Genomic DNA, 15687 nt, shown 5'->3' on the forward strand with positions numbered 1-15687 from the left:
TCCCGGATCGAGTAGACATTTTTAATGTTTCGCGCTGTATCTATGCGGCAACGAACTTCAACGAATTTCTCTTGTCTGGTAGAGATAGCAAATTCAGCGTTTGTTCGCGCGTTCATACGCGCGATTTCTTCGTTAAATTTGTTATCTCCAGATATAAATATCCGGTTATTTTTATTATACATATTCGTATTAACACACACACACACACATCTTCTGTGTTTTATATAACTGCAATTAATTAACACGGAATCAGATTGTTCGCGAGTCGACTGGAACGTAAAGAGCCAGTAGCTCTTCATTTCCAGGAATGATCAATTGCTCGCAAACAGAGAAGAACAAAAGCGCTGCCGCATTATTCGTGATGTCTGTCATCGCTCAATGACGCAGAGACACATGTCAAACTAAAAAGACTGATGGAATGACACACGGCCGTGTAATAATAATAATACGCACGCGTCGTCGCTTGCACGCTTCGCCGCGCGATGTGAAAAAAAATTTAATTAAAAAGAACCAGAAAATAATTCACTCTCTTGCATATCGCAAAGCGACGCGCTCCGAAGATATTTATGTTAAGCGATTCATCGCAATCAATTTTACAAACATCGAACGCAGACGATTTGTACTTTGAGTGAGAAACGTAATAATATAACGTCGACTCGAACACGTCCCGATGGTGCGATTTTGAAATACAAACGAGAATATAGAGAAGAAAAATAGTGAGACACACACCCGACGATTGACACTTCCAAGATCAATCAATTTATTTTTTCAAGAACTCTAATAAATAATGTTGCTACAAAAAATTAAATTAATTTGTTATTTATTATGGTGTAAAGTAAAAAGTAACCACGGACAAAAAAAACGTTAACAACTAAAGAAAAAATCAATCAAGTGCTTAATTAGCGAAGAGGTGCTGGATATAAATTCGATTATCCTCTATCAATTCTCTTCTTTTTAGTAATTAAGAGCATATAATCTCTCCGCGTAACGTTAATTAAACTTTAATTAACATGTAAACAGTTTTTTTTCTTCTAAAGTTTGCTTATAATCACACACGCACAGAAGTTGCACACTGAAAACCGCAAATAATCGTCGCCAATTACGTTCTTAGATCGTCTCTCGCTCGGGCAATAAGAAACTCTGTATTTGTCGGAATCTTTATCATATATCAGGGACAGTATCCATTATTATATTACGTCATTGCGTAATCGGCGTTTACGCTTTTTTATGGGGCTCGCCTCGTACGTACGCGCGAGTTAATGCGAGTTTACGTCGTTCCGGCGCGAGAAGCCGCCGAGTCTCTCTCGGCTCGGCCGATTTCGCAAGTGCTCGGATTCCGCTGGTTGCGCTGGCAGACATGCTGGCAGCAAAGTCTGTCGTGGTGGTGGTGGCGGTGGTGCGGAATCGATCCCTCGTATGTGAACGGCGAGCTAACGTGTGTGCGTTTCACGACAGCGCGGGCAATCGTCAGCCAGATGTTGGTTGTGATACCGAGGTTGCGCGCCAAAATTCCCGCTGCATCACCCCCGTGATTTCGTAATTTCCCAACCCCCCCGCGCGTGTATCTCGATCTTTACATAAAAATTCGCGCCGGAATATATACATCGATTAATAAGGAATTTTCCAGACGTTCTAACGTGTCTTATCTAACGTCATTGTCTTGAGAAAATCTTGATCGCGTGCGATATGTAAGCGTTAAAGTAATTTAGTCTCATTTTATACGGACTCGGAGTTGCGCGCGTTTTTCAGGCAAAAATCTGGTTCTTATCAACATTGTTCGAAGTCTCGAAGAACTGTTGAGAACCGTCAAAAAAAAAATCAGTAGAAATAAATAAAAACAACACTCCACACTTTTGTAGTTGCCGCATCAATGGTCGAATAAAAAAATATCAAGAGAAAAAGCCAACAATCTATTGATAAGATCTATCAAGATCTGTAGAACTCTTCGAGAGTTCTAAAGATTCTCGTGATTAGAGAAGTTTAAATAATAAAAACATAATTATAAAATTTATAATAACATATAAATAATTTACTTAAACATTAAAATATAATTCTCACAAAATATTGTCTTTGCGGAAAAAATCCCGGCATATGTAAACAAATCGCGCGTATATATATAGGATATGTACGCTCACACGTACATACATGAGGTACATGTGCATATCTCGGCGTGCCGATGCATGCAAAATCTCCGCGTCCGTCCTCTTGGTGAGTCTCTTCACGCGTATTCCCTTCTACTTGTGCCCTTTCTCTCTCTTTCTATCTGTCTCTCTCTTTCTTTCGCTCCTTTCCATCGGTCTCTTCTCATTGCAAAGTGCCGTAATATTCTCCTGCCGGAGTTATTTTCGTCGCGCTCACCCAACCAGCTCTCCCGAGGCGGCATTGCACGGGTTACACTCCGCGCATTGTCTCGGGGTCCCTGCTGCTGCCGGATAGAGTAACTGGATTTCCAGGCTAGCAAGGCGATTGCCGGCTTGATCCCCTGTGCTTCTCTCTTGTTTCTCGCTTCCGTTGCCCCGCCGATTTATACGTTTAGCGGAAATGAATTGAATATATATAAAAAAAAAAACAAAAAAAAAACGCGCGCGAAATATTCACGTTTTACTCGAATACAGATTTGACTTGTGAAAACTGAAACCGGCAAACAATGCATTTCCCAAGATTTAATTTCGTCGTAATTGAACTATTATACTTTTGTTTTAGCTCGCGATTTACAATAGTTCACAATCAAGTCATTAGCGGTATATGCCAAAGAATTTTAATTTCGATCCGTAAAAGAGATCTTCTCACTCGGAGATTTCTTTCTTAAGTGAAATTTTCTAAATTTATCCCAGAGATGTATATTTCAAAAATAATAACTGTTTATCGTGGGTATAAAAACTAAAAATAAAAACAAACATTAATATATTGCTTTTGTAAAATAAAATTTTAATTTTGGTTTGAGTGCACTCTTAGAGATTTCTAGTTTAATTTTTCTTATTGTACATTTTTGTATTATTAAATGTGTGTTGTTTTTACTTTTTTTTTGTTTATCTATCGGCTCAAGGTCATCTCTTTTTATTCGGACAAAGACGCGGAGCATCCGTTTTATCTTTCATTTCAAGTGGATTGCCCTGTGGACAGATCACAGTCAACGTGAAACATCTCATCGAGTGACCCGAAAATTACATGTACAATAAAGTTTACAATATTTTGATCCATTTTTATATAAACAAATACATTACGTTACTGTTAATTACGCAAATTAATGACTTTAGTTTGATTAATTTTCATTTGATTTTATTTTTTTCAATTTATAAAAAACATTTTCATAATGATCAGATTTGTTCATTCTTTTTGAAATTTATAAATTTCTTGTTACTAAAAAAAAACCAATTATTTTTTTAACAATATCATTCCGGAATATAAATAGCCCAGTTTCGAGTTTAGCGTTAATAGCGAGAATTGAAAAGTCGCACGCGAAAATGCCTTTCACATCCGTAAAATGTAGCTGCTCGTGACCCACGTGTCATATACAACATCAATTATGGCGGCTATAAACGACCGGTGAAAATGCGTAACGCCTACGATGGAAAAACCACTTGCCATAAAAAAAATAAAAACAGCCGCATCTTACGATATTTCATTCGTTCTTTTACAGTCAACAATTACGTAGCTATAACGTAAATCAATGGAAAGAATATTTGCTGCAATAAGATATAGGTATCGAATGCGTTGTTGACTTTTAAACTTGAAATAAATTTTCGAGCAATTTCCTCTAAGTGTTTGTGTGTGTGTAACTATACCAAGTAGAAACAAATGTCCGAAAAAATTCTTTTATGTTTTCATGTAGAAATAACTTTCTGATTTTTCGTGGCAGAAGAAACTCTTCGAAAAATTATATATTTATCCGTGTATTTTCAGATAAACGCTCGATATTTTTGCTCTTCTCTGTTTAATGTTTCTCAAACGCGCGTTTGATATAAAAACATATGTGGAAAAATACTCTGATCCGATTGAAACTTCTTCGCACATGTATGTGTGAATAAATGTATAATTATAGAGTGTATATACTTGTATTTTACTCATCTTTGATAAATGAGAAAAAATATATTGTACATAGATACTGAATAGTCTTTAGCGATCTACTTTGCGAAAAGATAAATAAACGGAATGGAGAGAAAGAAAAAAAAAGAGAGAGAGAGAAGTTACAAAGAGTTACATAAACGCATTTGCTCTTTAATCGTAGCCTGAATGAAAGGAACACCATGATCGGCCGAAACGACCGTATTCGTAATCACACGTACGATAAGTGCATCATCGTCAAGTACATGTGAGTGGCACTCGTTACTTAATGCTTGCTTATGTGGCGTATTAACTCGTCGGTTATTACTCAACTGTCCTTACATGGCGACCACTTTGAGTCTTCGAATCAACGTACGATCGTTTGCACTAAAATGTGGCCAAAACTCTGGCGAAAAAAATACACAATTTTATAAATATTACGGTGAAATTTTTTCACGTGGCGCATTTTTTTGAGAAAAGTAATTTTTATAGATAATAAACTTAATAAAAAGAAACTAATTTTTCAAGTTACGTTTTCTGATTATTTGTTTTTTTTCTTGACTCTAAAAATTAGAAAAAATGCGCGAGAATAACTGTGCTGTCACAACGCTATTCATAAACATAAAAAGCTAAAAAAATAACATGCAAATAAAATGCAAATAAGTAAACAAAAAAACTTCTAAACAATTGTTGTTTGATGTAGCCGATAAAAGCAAACGTTCGTCGTCACATCTTTGTCGTAACGTCTTCGCGATTTTGTTTTATAATAAAACATTCAAAATGTTTTAGCAGTTACGTTAAAAATAAACATTTTCAGAATCCGAGCGGAATAACGAGTTTCCGATCGCGATTCCATTAATGTCTTCGACTTGTTACGCATCCCAAGTCGGGATAAGACTTTTCGCGTTACACATCGCGTCTTCATCACTAATACACTTTTAGGTAATTCTTACGCTATGTAATATGCGCGCGAGTTTAGAAGTAAACGATGAGAGATTCTTCATTCCGCGTATATATACTCCGCATACGCGTGCTACGTACGCAGAATAAATTTCATTTTCAAAGCCGCAGCGCGCCCGCCTTTAACATGCGGTCCAAGCACATTCCGACGCGCGTTCGCATATATAATCAATAAAACATCTCCACAAATTCTTTCACCTATCCGCACGACTCTTGAATTTCACGCGCCTTGTACGTAATCCGACTGATTTATTGTAATTTTAATCAATAATATCTTAGATATGTATCTTATTATCAGATTGTAAGAATCTTGATCATCCGGTCACGCATCTCGGAATGCGTTCGAGCATGAATGAATGTGATTTATCGCGGTTAAAAATTGTGACTCACTTATACAGTCAATCTCAATACGAAAATTTTCGTTTGAATGTGTTTCCGTATATCGAAAATTCTTGCAAAAAATATTAAAACTAAAAAACCTTCGCAAAATATATGATTTTTATGACTACATAAGAGAAAAAAAACTTAGCAAATTTCAACAGTGCTGGTTTTTGCTCAAAAATTTCACGTACGTACTGCGGAATATATATTAACTCTCCAATATACAACATCTAATAAACATAAACGATAACTGAGAAATGTGGCGGTAATAGTTTTTGCTTCTTCAAGAGCACTGTTACAAGCACAAAGTTTCACAAGGTAAAAGTTATTATATCTGAAATCTCGTACTATTTTGTACACACTGATAAATATGTGCTGTTTGCGGCGTAATGTTTACGACCGTGTATTTACATTCGCACGTTCTTATGCATATGCACAAGTAATACTTGCTATTCATTCGTTCCTTCCAGCGCTTTTCGTTCCTCGAATGTTACCTGTTGATTCGATAATACGAACTCGTAACTTCGCTTTAGTCTGGGAGCGAATTTTTGTGAAAGGAAAGATGATTATAACGACATTCCCGAACAAATAATCTTAATTTGATGCGACATCAGCAAAATCCTGTTGAAACACGTGCTTGTCACAAATCACAGTAAAATTACGTGACACCACACGCTCCGAACAAAAAACGCTCTTTACGAATAGAGAGAACACGTGTTCCGACTTTGCTGATCCGTATTATCCCGTGGAGAAAGAAATCTTTAGTTCAGATCTCACTTTGCGCTAGTTCTCGCGAAGAGAGTTCGTCCTGTCTGCCAAAGCTTCGTAAATCCGAGGAAAAAGTGCGGGATGCGAATTGGCAGGAGTAATAATGTGAGAATTCGTAACCGCGAGGGAGAAAACCCCATTACGCGCCAAAACTTTGTGAATCCACGGAAAAAAGTGCGAGATAATGCGAGAATTTATAAACTTTCTCGGTGGAAACCGAAACAAACAATAAATAAATAAAGTTAGTAAGATAACATGCAAAAGTCTACATACAATTTCCCAATTCCAGAAAAATGATAAGAAAAAACTTTTCTATCTTGTCGATATTATTATATGCGCGTGATTTATTTTAGTTAAAATTTGAATTAACCGACAGAGAGAAAGAGAGAAACGTAACTGGGGAATTTATGCTGAGAACAGGCATCGACTCGGAACGAGTGCGGCGAGATTTTGTGCGGATTCCGTACTTCGTTGTTGGCTGAGAATAATACAGATTAACCGGCTAATTTCAACGTTTGAGCTACGCATGCAGCTAATTATGGCCGTTAACCACTTAACTTGATTGATTAATTAGAAAGCACCTTTTTTTTTTCAGCTGTGCGTCATGCTTGGAAAGATCAATCGCCGCGGTTGCGCGTTTTTAATTCTTTGACAAATACTCGATTACATGTTTTAACATATGAAACGTATTTTTTTTTATCGCGCAGATTGTTATTTTTGCCTATTGTAATAAAACAATAAGTTTGTTCCTTTTGCGTCATATTTTAAATATAGCGCATTTTCTACCTACGTATCTACCTTACAACCGCGAGACTATGAAAAAGTATGAAATACACGTGTTACAAATATAATTTTACAGCAACCGTCACATTCGCGTCTTTCCGAAATTGCTGACAAAACAGGACTGTCATCCAGGTAAATAAATAAATGAGCATGAAACCGCGCGTTTCTAAAACTCGAGCTTAAATGACTTTACATTTTCCTTTGGAATGGTTTTTTTAAAAATAGAAAATTACTGTCTAACCTCTAACCGATGTCGGCCGATGGAATATATTTATCGCGGCAACCTTTGATACGCGTTGCTAGCGTCAAGCTAATTTCTTTGACTCGTCGATTTTTTAATAAAAATCAGAATATTTTCATATTCTTCTAACCTAGAATTATTTTATGTCACTAGACGAGATTTAAGTTAAGAGTTCGACACACAAGATGGTTCTGAGAATAACGCAGTTGAAAGAATATAAGAAATTAAGATAGTCTATTTAAACTTGTATCAAGATCAATTAAGCGCAAAATTTAAGAAATTCATAACTTGTATTCTTTTTTTTACAATTTGCAAGTAAGATAGATGTTTAAATAAGTCACGAAGCCGTGGCTTATTTCATATGAAGGACAAATACAGGAGGGAATGCAAGTGGGAAATAAACAGATGCGCTTTTATAATCACAGGCGGGTGAGACAGGCAGAAACAATAAATGTGCGATATTTATCATGCACATTAATAAGTTTGTTTATGAGTGTGACACTCGATTTTATCGTTTTTTTTTGTTTTCGACGTGTGTTACACGTCAAAATTGTGTTGAAATTTGTTCCAGTGTATATACAGACATTCTTTTTGTTATTGGAAAAGAGAACGTTCGCAGAAAAGAATCTTTTGCCAACAAAACGCGTCCGCGAACGTTTACAGTTGTTGTTTTATTTTAATTATGTTAAAGTAATGGAAGTTTTATGAATAGGTTTCACATTTTTTTACATTCGTATCTTCCACAAAAGCAATTAGTGTTTGACTCGTGGTAAAACAGTTTCGCGAATATCAACGAGTTACTTCCGCGCGGCTTTTCCTTTAAATTAATTACGAGAAACCGCAGCGCGGAGTCGTACACAAAGGTAACGATGATAAGATGAACATATGTGCGTCATAACCGTGAATGTAATTTCCGAGAAAAATCGATCTTCTGCGAATTCTTTCGCGGTCACGATGAATAACGAAGACCGTGATGATGTTTGCATTTGGAAACATGTAAGCAAGGAAAGTAATGCATGCTTTGTAACTTATATATGTACATATATGCGTACACACTTCACAATAATGTACATATAGGAGATTTGAAAGTTAACATTATCCAAGTTAAAATAGTTCTAATAATAACTGACAAAATAAACGAAGACTTTTTTTGTTCCAATGCATGTATATTCCATGATTAGACTGTATTTAAAATAGATGACTTGCAAAAACAGATAGTTCTGGAGAATTATATTGTTCATATTTCCTGTTTTAAACACTCCGCTAGATTTTTCGCGAAAAAATAAAAATCAGTAGATTGTTTGGTAAATATGTAGTTTAGGTCGCACTTCACCGATTTCGGTGCGCTTTAGATGTGTTGTAGGGCAAGTCATACTGAGTAATTATCTAAAACCAAATTTCGTGAGAAATGGCCTCGGTTTCAGAGATATGGCAATTTAAAGTTTCTGAACAATACTACTATTTTTGTTTTTTTTTTTTTTGTTCGTTTTGTAAGCGTGTAGGCATGGGGAGAGACTTTGTATCTCCCCGTTTCCCCTTTGGAAACACCATGTAGACACTTTCGACACGAAGCGACATTTAATTGAATCCTATGCAATAAAGAAATAAAAACAAATAAGAAATGACTTATATTCATGTATTTTATTTTTTTATTATATCGAAGGCAGATAATGTTTTGTCATAATATCAAAAAAACGCGATTTAAATTCACATCTGCTCCACACCGTGGGCATTTAATATCCATGAATAATTTAACGATCAACAAGACAATCTATTAATTTCTCGCTGTTCTCAACAAGATTTAGAAATTCGTGTAGTCGCATATTGAAAGCTATTAACAAACTGCGAGAAATAGTAAAACGGATACTTGACTAATTATGGATTATCTTGCAGATAATTCAATTTGAATTACCTTATAGCTTTATGTTTAGATTCCTCCGACACATCAGTGCGACATACGCAAACGTTACTGTTTGTAATATCAGCTTTATAATATCTAGAGTAAAGCATTACAATTCTGAAACTTCAAATTGTCATGTCTTTTAAATCAAGACCGTCCCCCGCGAAATTGTTTTAGATAATTACTGAGTATGATTTGCCCAACAAACCTATCTAAAGCGCAACAAAATCGGTTAGGTGTGATCTAACATGCGTATTAATCATATATATACATACATGGTATTTTTTATACATAACCACTTGTGAAGTAAACACAGAAACAGTATTACACTTTATCTATAAAAGTGGTTACTTGTATAATTATATAAAAAAACTATTGTATTGTATAAATTTATATATCTTTATCTTAATGTTTATATATTTTTATATCTTACTACACTTTACTATTATTAATTTATTTTTATATCTTATTATATAAATTTCATATTTTATACGTATATCATAAACTATTAGAAAAATTATGTAACACTTTATACACAATTTTATGTTGTATATATAATATTATACGTTTGTAAAGTAATGCATAGATATGCACTATATATATATAGCAGTTTCAAAGTGCACGTGTAGATTTCTCCTCCCTCTCTTTAGTGTTACAAGTAGCCAAGAAATATGACGTAGCGCTTAGAAAAAGCCTCAAGCAATATAACACATATTTCGAGTTGCCACAACATTACATAATTTCTGTCCATACGTGTCAACATTATAGATTCTTCTGAACGTTTTTTGCTTACTATCAATGTCAATGTTGTCACGCGGCAGTTTGTATGTTGACACGTGTAATCTACGTTCTTTCTTTTTTTTCTAGACGCTTGGAATGACACTCTATTCTAAATTTTGACCGAACAGGTAAATATTTCAGCAAAAAAAGAGAGAGAGAGAGAAATAAAAAAAAATAAACCAATTTCGTAAACGTCGCAATAGATGAAAGATTTTTAAAGATTCTTGAATCTTTATGTAAATATTCCGCGAGTTTGTCAACATGATATTTACTGTGCACGCATGCACACGCACACGCACACACACACGCAAATTTAGCAATTGTATAGAAGATTGTGTAAAACAAAAGATAAGTTTTTACGCGTACGTAATTTAGCAGTTTTTATACGATACTCAATAACGCCGAAATTTGCACATCTCTTCGCAGCACCGGAAGCGAGTGTCACGTGTTTTTGTTTTATTTCAAACAAAATATATGCGCATATCGTAAACAGCGTAAACATTCATCAAAATGCCGATGTTGATTTTTTCCCGTTCAATAACTTTAATAACGACGTTGCACGATAAGATAAGCCGCGCATCCGCTATTGAAATAAGAACGATTTGTTTATCATCCATGCACGTCTACGAAGCAGGTCGAAAAACCGCTATCGCATTTTAAACGCGCGCTCGCGGGAAACTTCAAGTCGTAACCGAGTTGTTATCATGCAGCGCCAAATATTGCATTTCCTGCTAAACGCGTCTCTCAATTATCGATCTGACCGATCGAAACTCATCGAATGGCAATCGAGATTCTTTCTCGTGGATGTTTTCAATTATTAAATAGTCGCGCGTAAAATTCGAAGAACACGCGTAGCAGTTAATACAATGCGATTTGGCGAGAGAGACGCAAAGAGAGAAAGAGAAAGAGAGAGAGAGAGATATGACTCGGGAGGAGAAGTGTTACAAGAAGAATAACAAGATTAAAGAGATTTTCACGCTACCTGTGACTTGTGGCCGTGTTCAGCATGGTAATCCAGTCCTGCGATGGACGGAGACTATCTTGACATCCCCGCGAGAGAGAGAAAAAAAGTGAGTTTAGCAGCCCCACGCCTGTCTAGAGAGAGCGACGACCGAGACGGAAAACGAAATCACTCTACTGCGAGCTGCGATCCGGAGGGCGCGCGGCGCGCGCGCCAGAGAGAGAACGCGGAAGAACGCCGGTGTGCGCACGGGGAGAGCGAGAGCGAGCGAGCGTGAGAGAAAAAGACCGCGAGTGAGAGAGAGAGAAAGGAAGACCGCGCGACGTTGTTTCTTCCTTTGCGTTTTCCGAACGCGCGGACTTTCGAACTTTCGACGAGGAAAAAAAAAACACGAGCGTGTTTCGGAACGTTTCGATGAACACAAATCAAGAAGACAATAGAGTAAACGTCGATCACAAGAAATTGTAGTAGCTGTTGACTTCGTGTCGCATATCCGATTCTTCGGATATGATAATCGGTTAAACACACGCTCGTGAATCTTACACGCACACCTGAACGTAAGCAAGTCCCGCAACATACTGAAGTTAACACATGATTCGCGGGGCCTAGTGCCGATACTTGCTGCGTAGATGGCGCTACCGCGGCAGCGTCCGCGATTGGTCGCGAGCGCAGAAACGATTCATCGATCATGATCGATTTTTCTTTTGACGCGAAAATAAGAAATTGATCAAGTTTTAAGCATCTAGTTTTCTTTCACCACTTGAATTTTGTGTGTGTAAACTTTACAGTATCATATTTATTTACTGTTATCGATCAATTCTGATTATAACCATCGAGTGAAATTACTTTTTATTTTAAAATTATCTTTATTTTAAAACTATCTTATTTTAAAACTATCTTCTTTCTTATTTTTCTTCTAGTCTTTTTCTGAATAAATAAATTCTAGTTAAAACAAAAAGTATCTCTTTTTTTTAAGTTTTTTAGATCTTTTTAAGTGTTGCTACAAATTTTCAATTATTCGTGCAAATTTTGTGATCAGCACCACTAATTTAAACGTTTATCTATATCACGACTATTATTTACGATTATATAACAAGTCATATAAATAAATTTCAATATATTATTTTATTAGAATATGTATTTATATATATGTATATATTTCTGTCTTTGATACAATAATTAGTATAATACATAAATACTTATTAGGACATTTTACTATAATTATCGACTTAATAAAAAATAAAAATAAATAAGACCTAAAACATCGGCAATTCTCTGCGAAAATATAGGATTTTTTAAATAATGTAAAAATTAAAATTTATTTCTTTATATTTAGTTAACGTGATAGGTAACGATTATAACTCAAGATTATAAGTAAAATAATCGGTCTTAGAACATATCGATAATAATAGACAAATCGTTATCAAGTGCATGAACTGTGTACGTGTAATAACGATTACAGAACAAAATTTTTGATTCAGCAGAAGCAGATAAAATGTCGCTCAATAATAAGCAATTTATGTCACACAGCTTCTTGTGACGACACGCGGTACGTGAAGCATTTCATCATCAGTATGCTCTTGCGCGGTCATATCGAAGATATTTTTAGAAAGCTAAAACTCCCCTTCGTTCTCTCTCTTTGCGCTTATCGCACTCGGTAAACGGTTATTATACCATTCACGCGCTTTTCTGCGTGTATTTTTGCGCGATTCACGAAATTTCTTGCTCTCGTTCGACGAGATTCTCGTCTATTGTTCGCGATTAAAGATTCCGATGTGACGCGTTCCCGTGTATACAAAAACAATTACATACGCACGTAATCTCATTGTCTCGCAATGTCGTCGCCATGTGTTTTCGTAACATCGTAACGATTGATTCGATAAATAGAAATCGTCAGGTGTACAAACGGTCTATACGCGAACGTACCTTTGCCGGATAAACGCGTCGCTTACAAAACGATCGCAATGTTTTGCGCAACAAAAACAACAGCGGAAGTAGAAAACTGAAGTTAGAATTTTTCAAAATTTATTTTTCAAGACTGCAAGTGTGTTTTATATTTTTATTCGAATTAAAAAATATTTTTCTTACATGTTATGATATTGTAAAACACACATGTGACGGTGTATGAACCCTTTTATATTCATTTGCAAGTAGGAATTTATTATTATCGGCAATACAACACGCGCTTTCGGATCGTTTCGGCGTACAGTCACGTGACTTGTGTCACATCAAGAGACAACCTTCTTCTACATAACAACATAGGTATCATTATAGCCGTAAAGCCATGTTTACGACTGTCAATCGCGCTTACCGTACGTGCTTAGGAAGCAAAGTGCCTCGCTCTCTCGACGAAACTGAGCAAACAGCGCGTTAAGTCTTCTTAACTTTGACTCGCGTACATATGATTACATTCAGCAGAGACTCTAGATTTGCAAACAATTAGAGTGCAAATGAGCACCTTAGCGGCATAAGCGTGTTTCTTGCCGAATACGTCAAACGTTTTTACCGTTCGCGCATTCACAGCGCGCTAGGAATGCGCGAACGATTTCGATTTAGTTCACAATTCGTTTTGCGAAGCAATTTTTCGAAAAAAAAATCATTGAGCTTCTTTTTTACGTATGTTTAATTACAGAATATTCTATTTTGCGTCGTGAAACGCAAATGTGACACCGTATTCAAAGTGTCGAAATTGAAAACCTCTCTTCAGAAGAATTTTGTCATAAATTGTTAATTTTTTTATTGCCAATCATTTATATAATATAAAAGTAGCGATTACACGTGCAAGAAGTATTTTGATCAAACTTGACATCTTTAGTTTTTTTTCTTTTTATTTGCGGACTTGCTATTTTCTTCCGTTTACAGTCTCGACAAAAAGTCTGAGGAAACAAGAATTCATGTGAATTTTCGCTTTTATTCGTTACAACATTTTGCTGCGACAGATATACTTACCGCGATTGCACGTGCTCATAAAACGGCGCGAGTAAATAATGAGAAGCGATAATGAGAAACGTTCACGTTCCAAAGAAAGTACGTAGTCTTCTCGCTTGCGATAACTTGCAAAAAAAAAATGCGCACGACTGAATTCATTTTTCTCGAATTCGGAGAATTTGTTAACATCGAGAAAAGAGATCACATCATTTTTTCCTATTTCCGATTATCGACAGCGTAGATATGCGAGATGATTCAGATGCAAAAATAACAACGATCAGATGACTTGTAAAATCGAATGTCAGATGATCGTCCGATTAGCAAACATCGATACAATTCTTGATTTTTTTTTGTAATTATCGAGAATCGTGACCATTGAAAAATGATACCTATTTTTTTGTTGTTTACGGTAGGTGTCGTGTGTGTGCGTGCACACAAGTACAGGTAGCAACAATGACGTAGATGGCGGCGCGGCGATTGACTGTTAAACAACCATTATCTTATCTCACTTTTGTGAGTGTCAATATTCGGCGCTTGTCATGTATGCTATATTTGTACTCCACTTCGGGAGATATATTAATGCATATTACACACGTGAATCTCGGTTTATTTCGTATCTTTCTCGCTTCGCGACATCGATGAATATTTTTGTTCTCGATGTAATTTTGCACACAAGCAAAATTATATTTTTTTACTCACTTCGAGATTGAAGAAAAGATATTACCGTTGTTATATCTCAAACGAGTTATTACTTTTTTAAGTTTACACACATTTCTAATTCAATTTTCGACATAAAATTGTAACTTGGAAAAATATTGACAAAAAACTAAAAATATTAATTTATTTTGACAAATTAAACTTTAATGTTGCGTTCGCGTCTCCGAATAGTTTACGTAGGCGAGATAAAAAAGTAAATTTAATTTAATACTTAAATAACGACGTCTAAAATCTTCGAATTTTCCGTTATCTCTGATTGGGCTCGTTCCCGAGAGGACATTTTAACGAGAACTCGCTCGAGAGAATCGAGCTTCGCTTACCGGTTAAGTTAACCGTGTCGATAGAAATCAGGCTAAATGACAGAGCAACGTCGGTCGTCGCGATCGAACGTGTCGAATCGCGGCGACGAGTTTATTTTCAGCCTAAGCGCACATATCTTATGTAAAGTAACCGCATATACGTTAACAACACTTCGTTCTCGAACTGCAGTTGAGAGCGAGCGTATTCAGATACAATCGCGTCTCGTCGCGTCGTCGCTGCATTTTAAGAAAAGAAATTTTCAATCCACGCCGCAATGCTGCTTGTCTTTTTTGTTGATCGACTTGTATGACAGGCATTTTGCACATTTATGAGAAAAATATTAAAAAAAAACGTTATATAAATTCCTTCCATTTGCTACAAAAGTTAATATCCGAATCAAAGTGCTCGTTTTCTATGTACTCACGCTTTGAAAATGTCTTTAACGTTCTCGGATATTTTTGAAATTAAAAATCAAATGCGATTTTTTTAAAGAGCAAGAAGTTGTTTTGATTTGGAAATTAGGAGCTTGTGTTCTGTATCGAAAACATGCAGAAAAGAAATAAACTTCTTGCTGTGATGTTCAGACAGAATGTAAAAGAGTGGGAGAATTTCGCAATTTAAGGAAACGTAACGCAATGCGCGTCGCTTTGCACCGCGACGAAATATCGTCGTTGTGTGAGATTCTTTTTTTACCGGCGTGTATTGTTTCTACGACGGATGGAGATAATTCCGTGTCTATAAATAGACGCAACTGTGATGGAAGAAGTGCCTAATAAAAGCACGTTCTAGAGATCGTGCGCGTTAGAGCATGTAAAATTAAAATAACGTTATGACGCCTCAATTAATACTGACTCATGGAAAAGGTAGTTTAGTGGTCAGTTTTAACAAGCTAAGAAGAAGTTTGAATTTAAAGATGCGGGAATA

This window comes from Pseudomyrmex gracilis, unplaced genomic scaffold (assembly GCF_002006095.1).
Source record: "Pseudomyrmex gracilis isolate BER0280 unplaced genomic scaffold, ASM200609v1 scaffold_86, whole genome shotgun sequence".
Lineage (NCBI taxonomy): Eukaryota > Metazoa > Arthropoda > Insecta > Hymenoptera > Formicidae > Pseudomyrmex > Pseudomyrmex gracilis.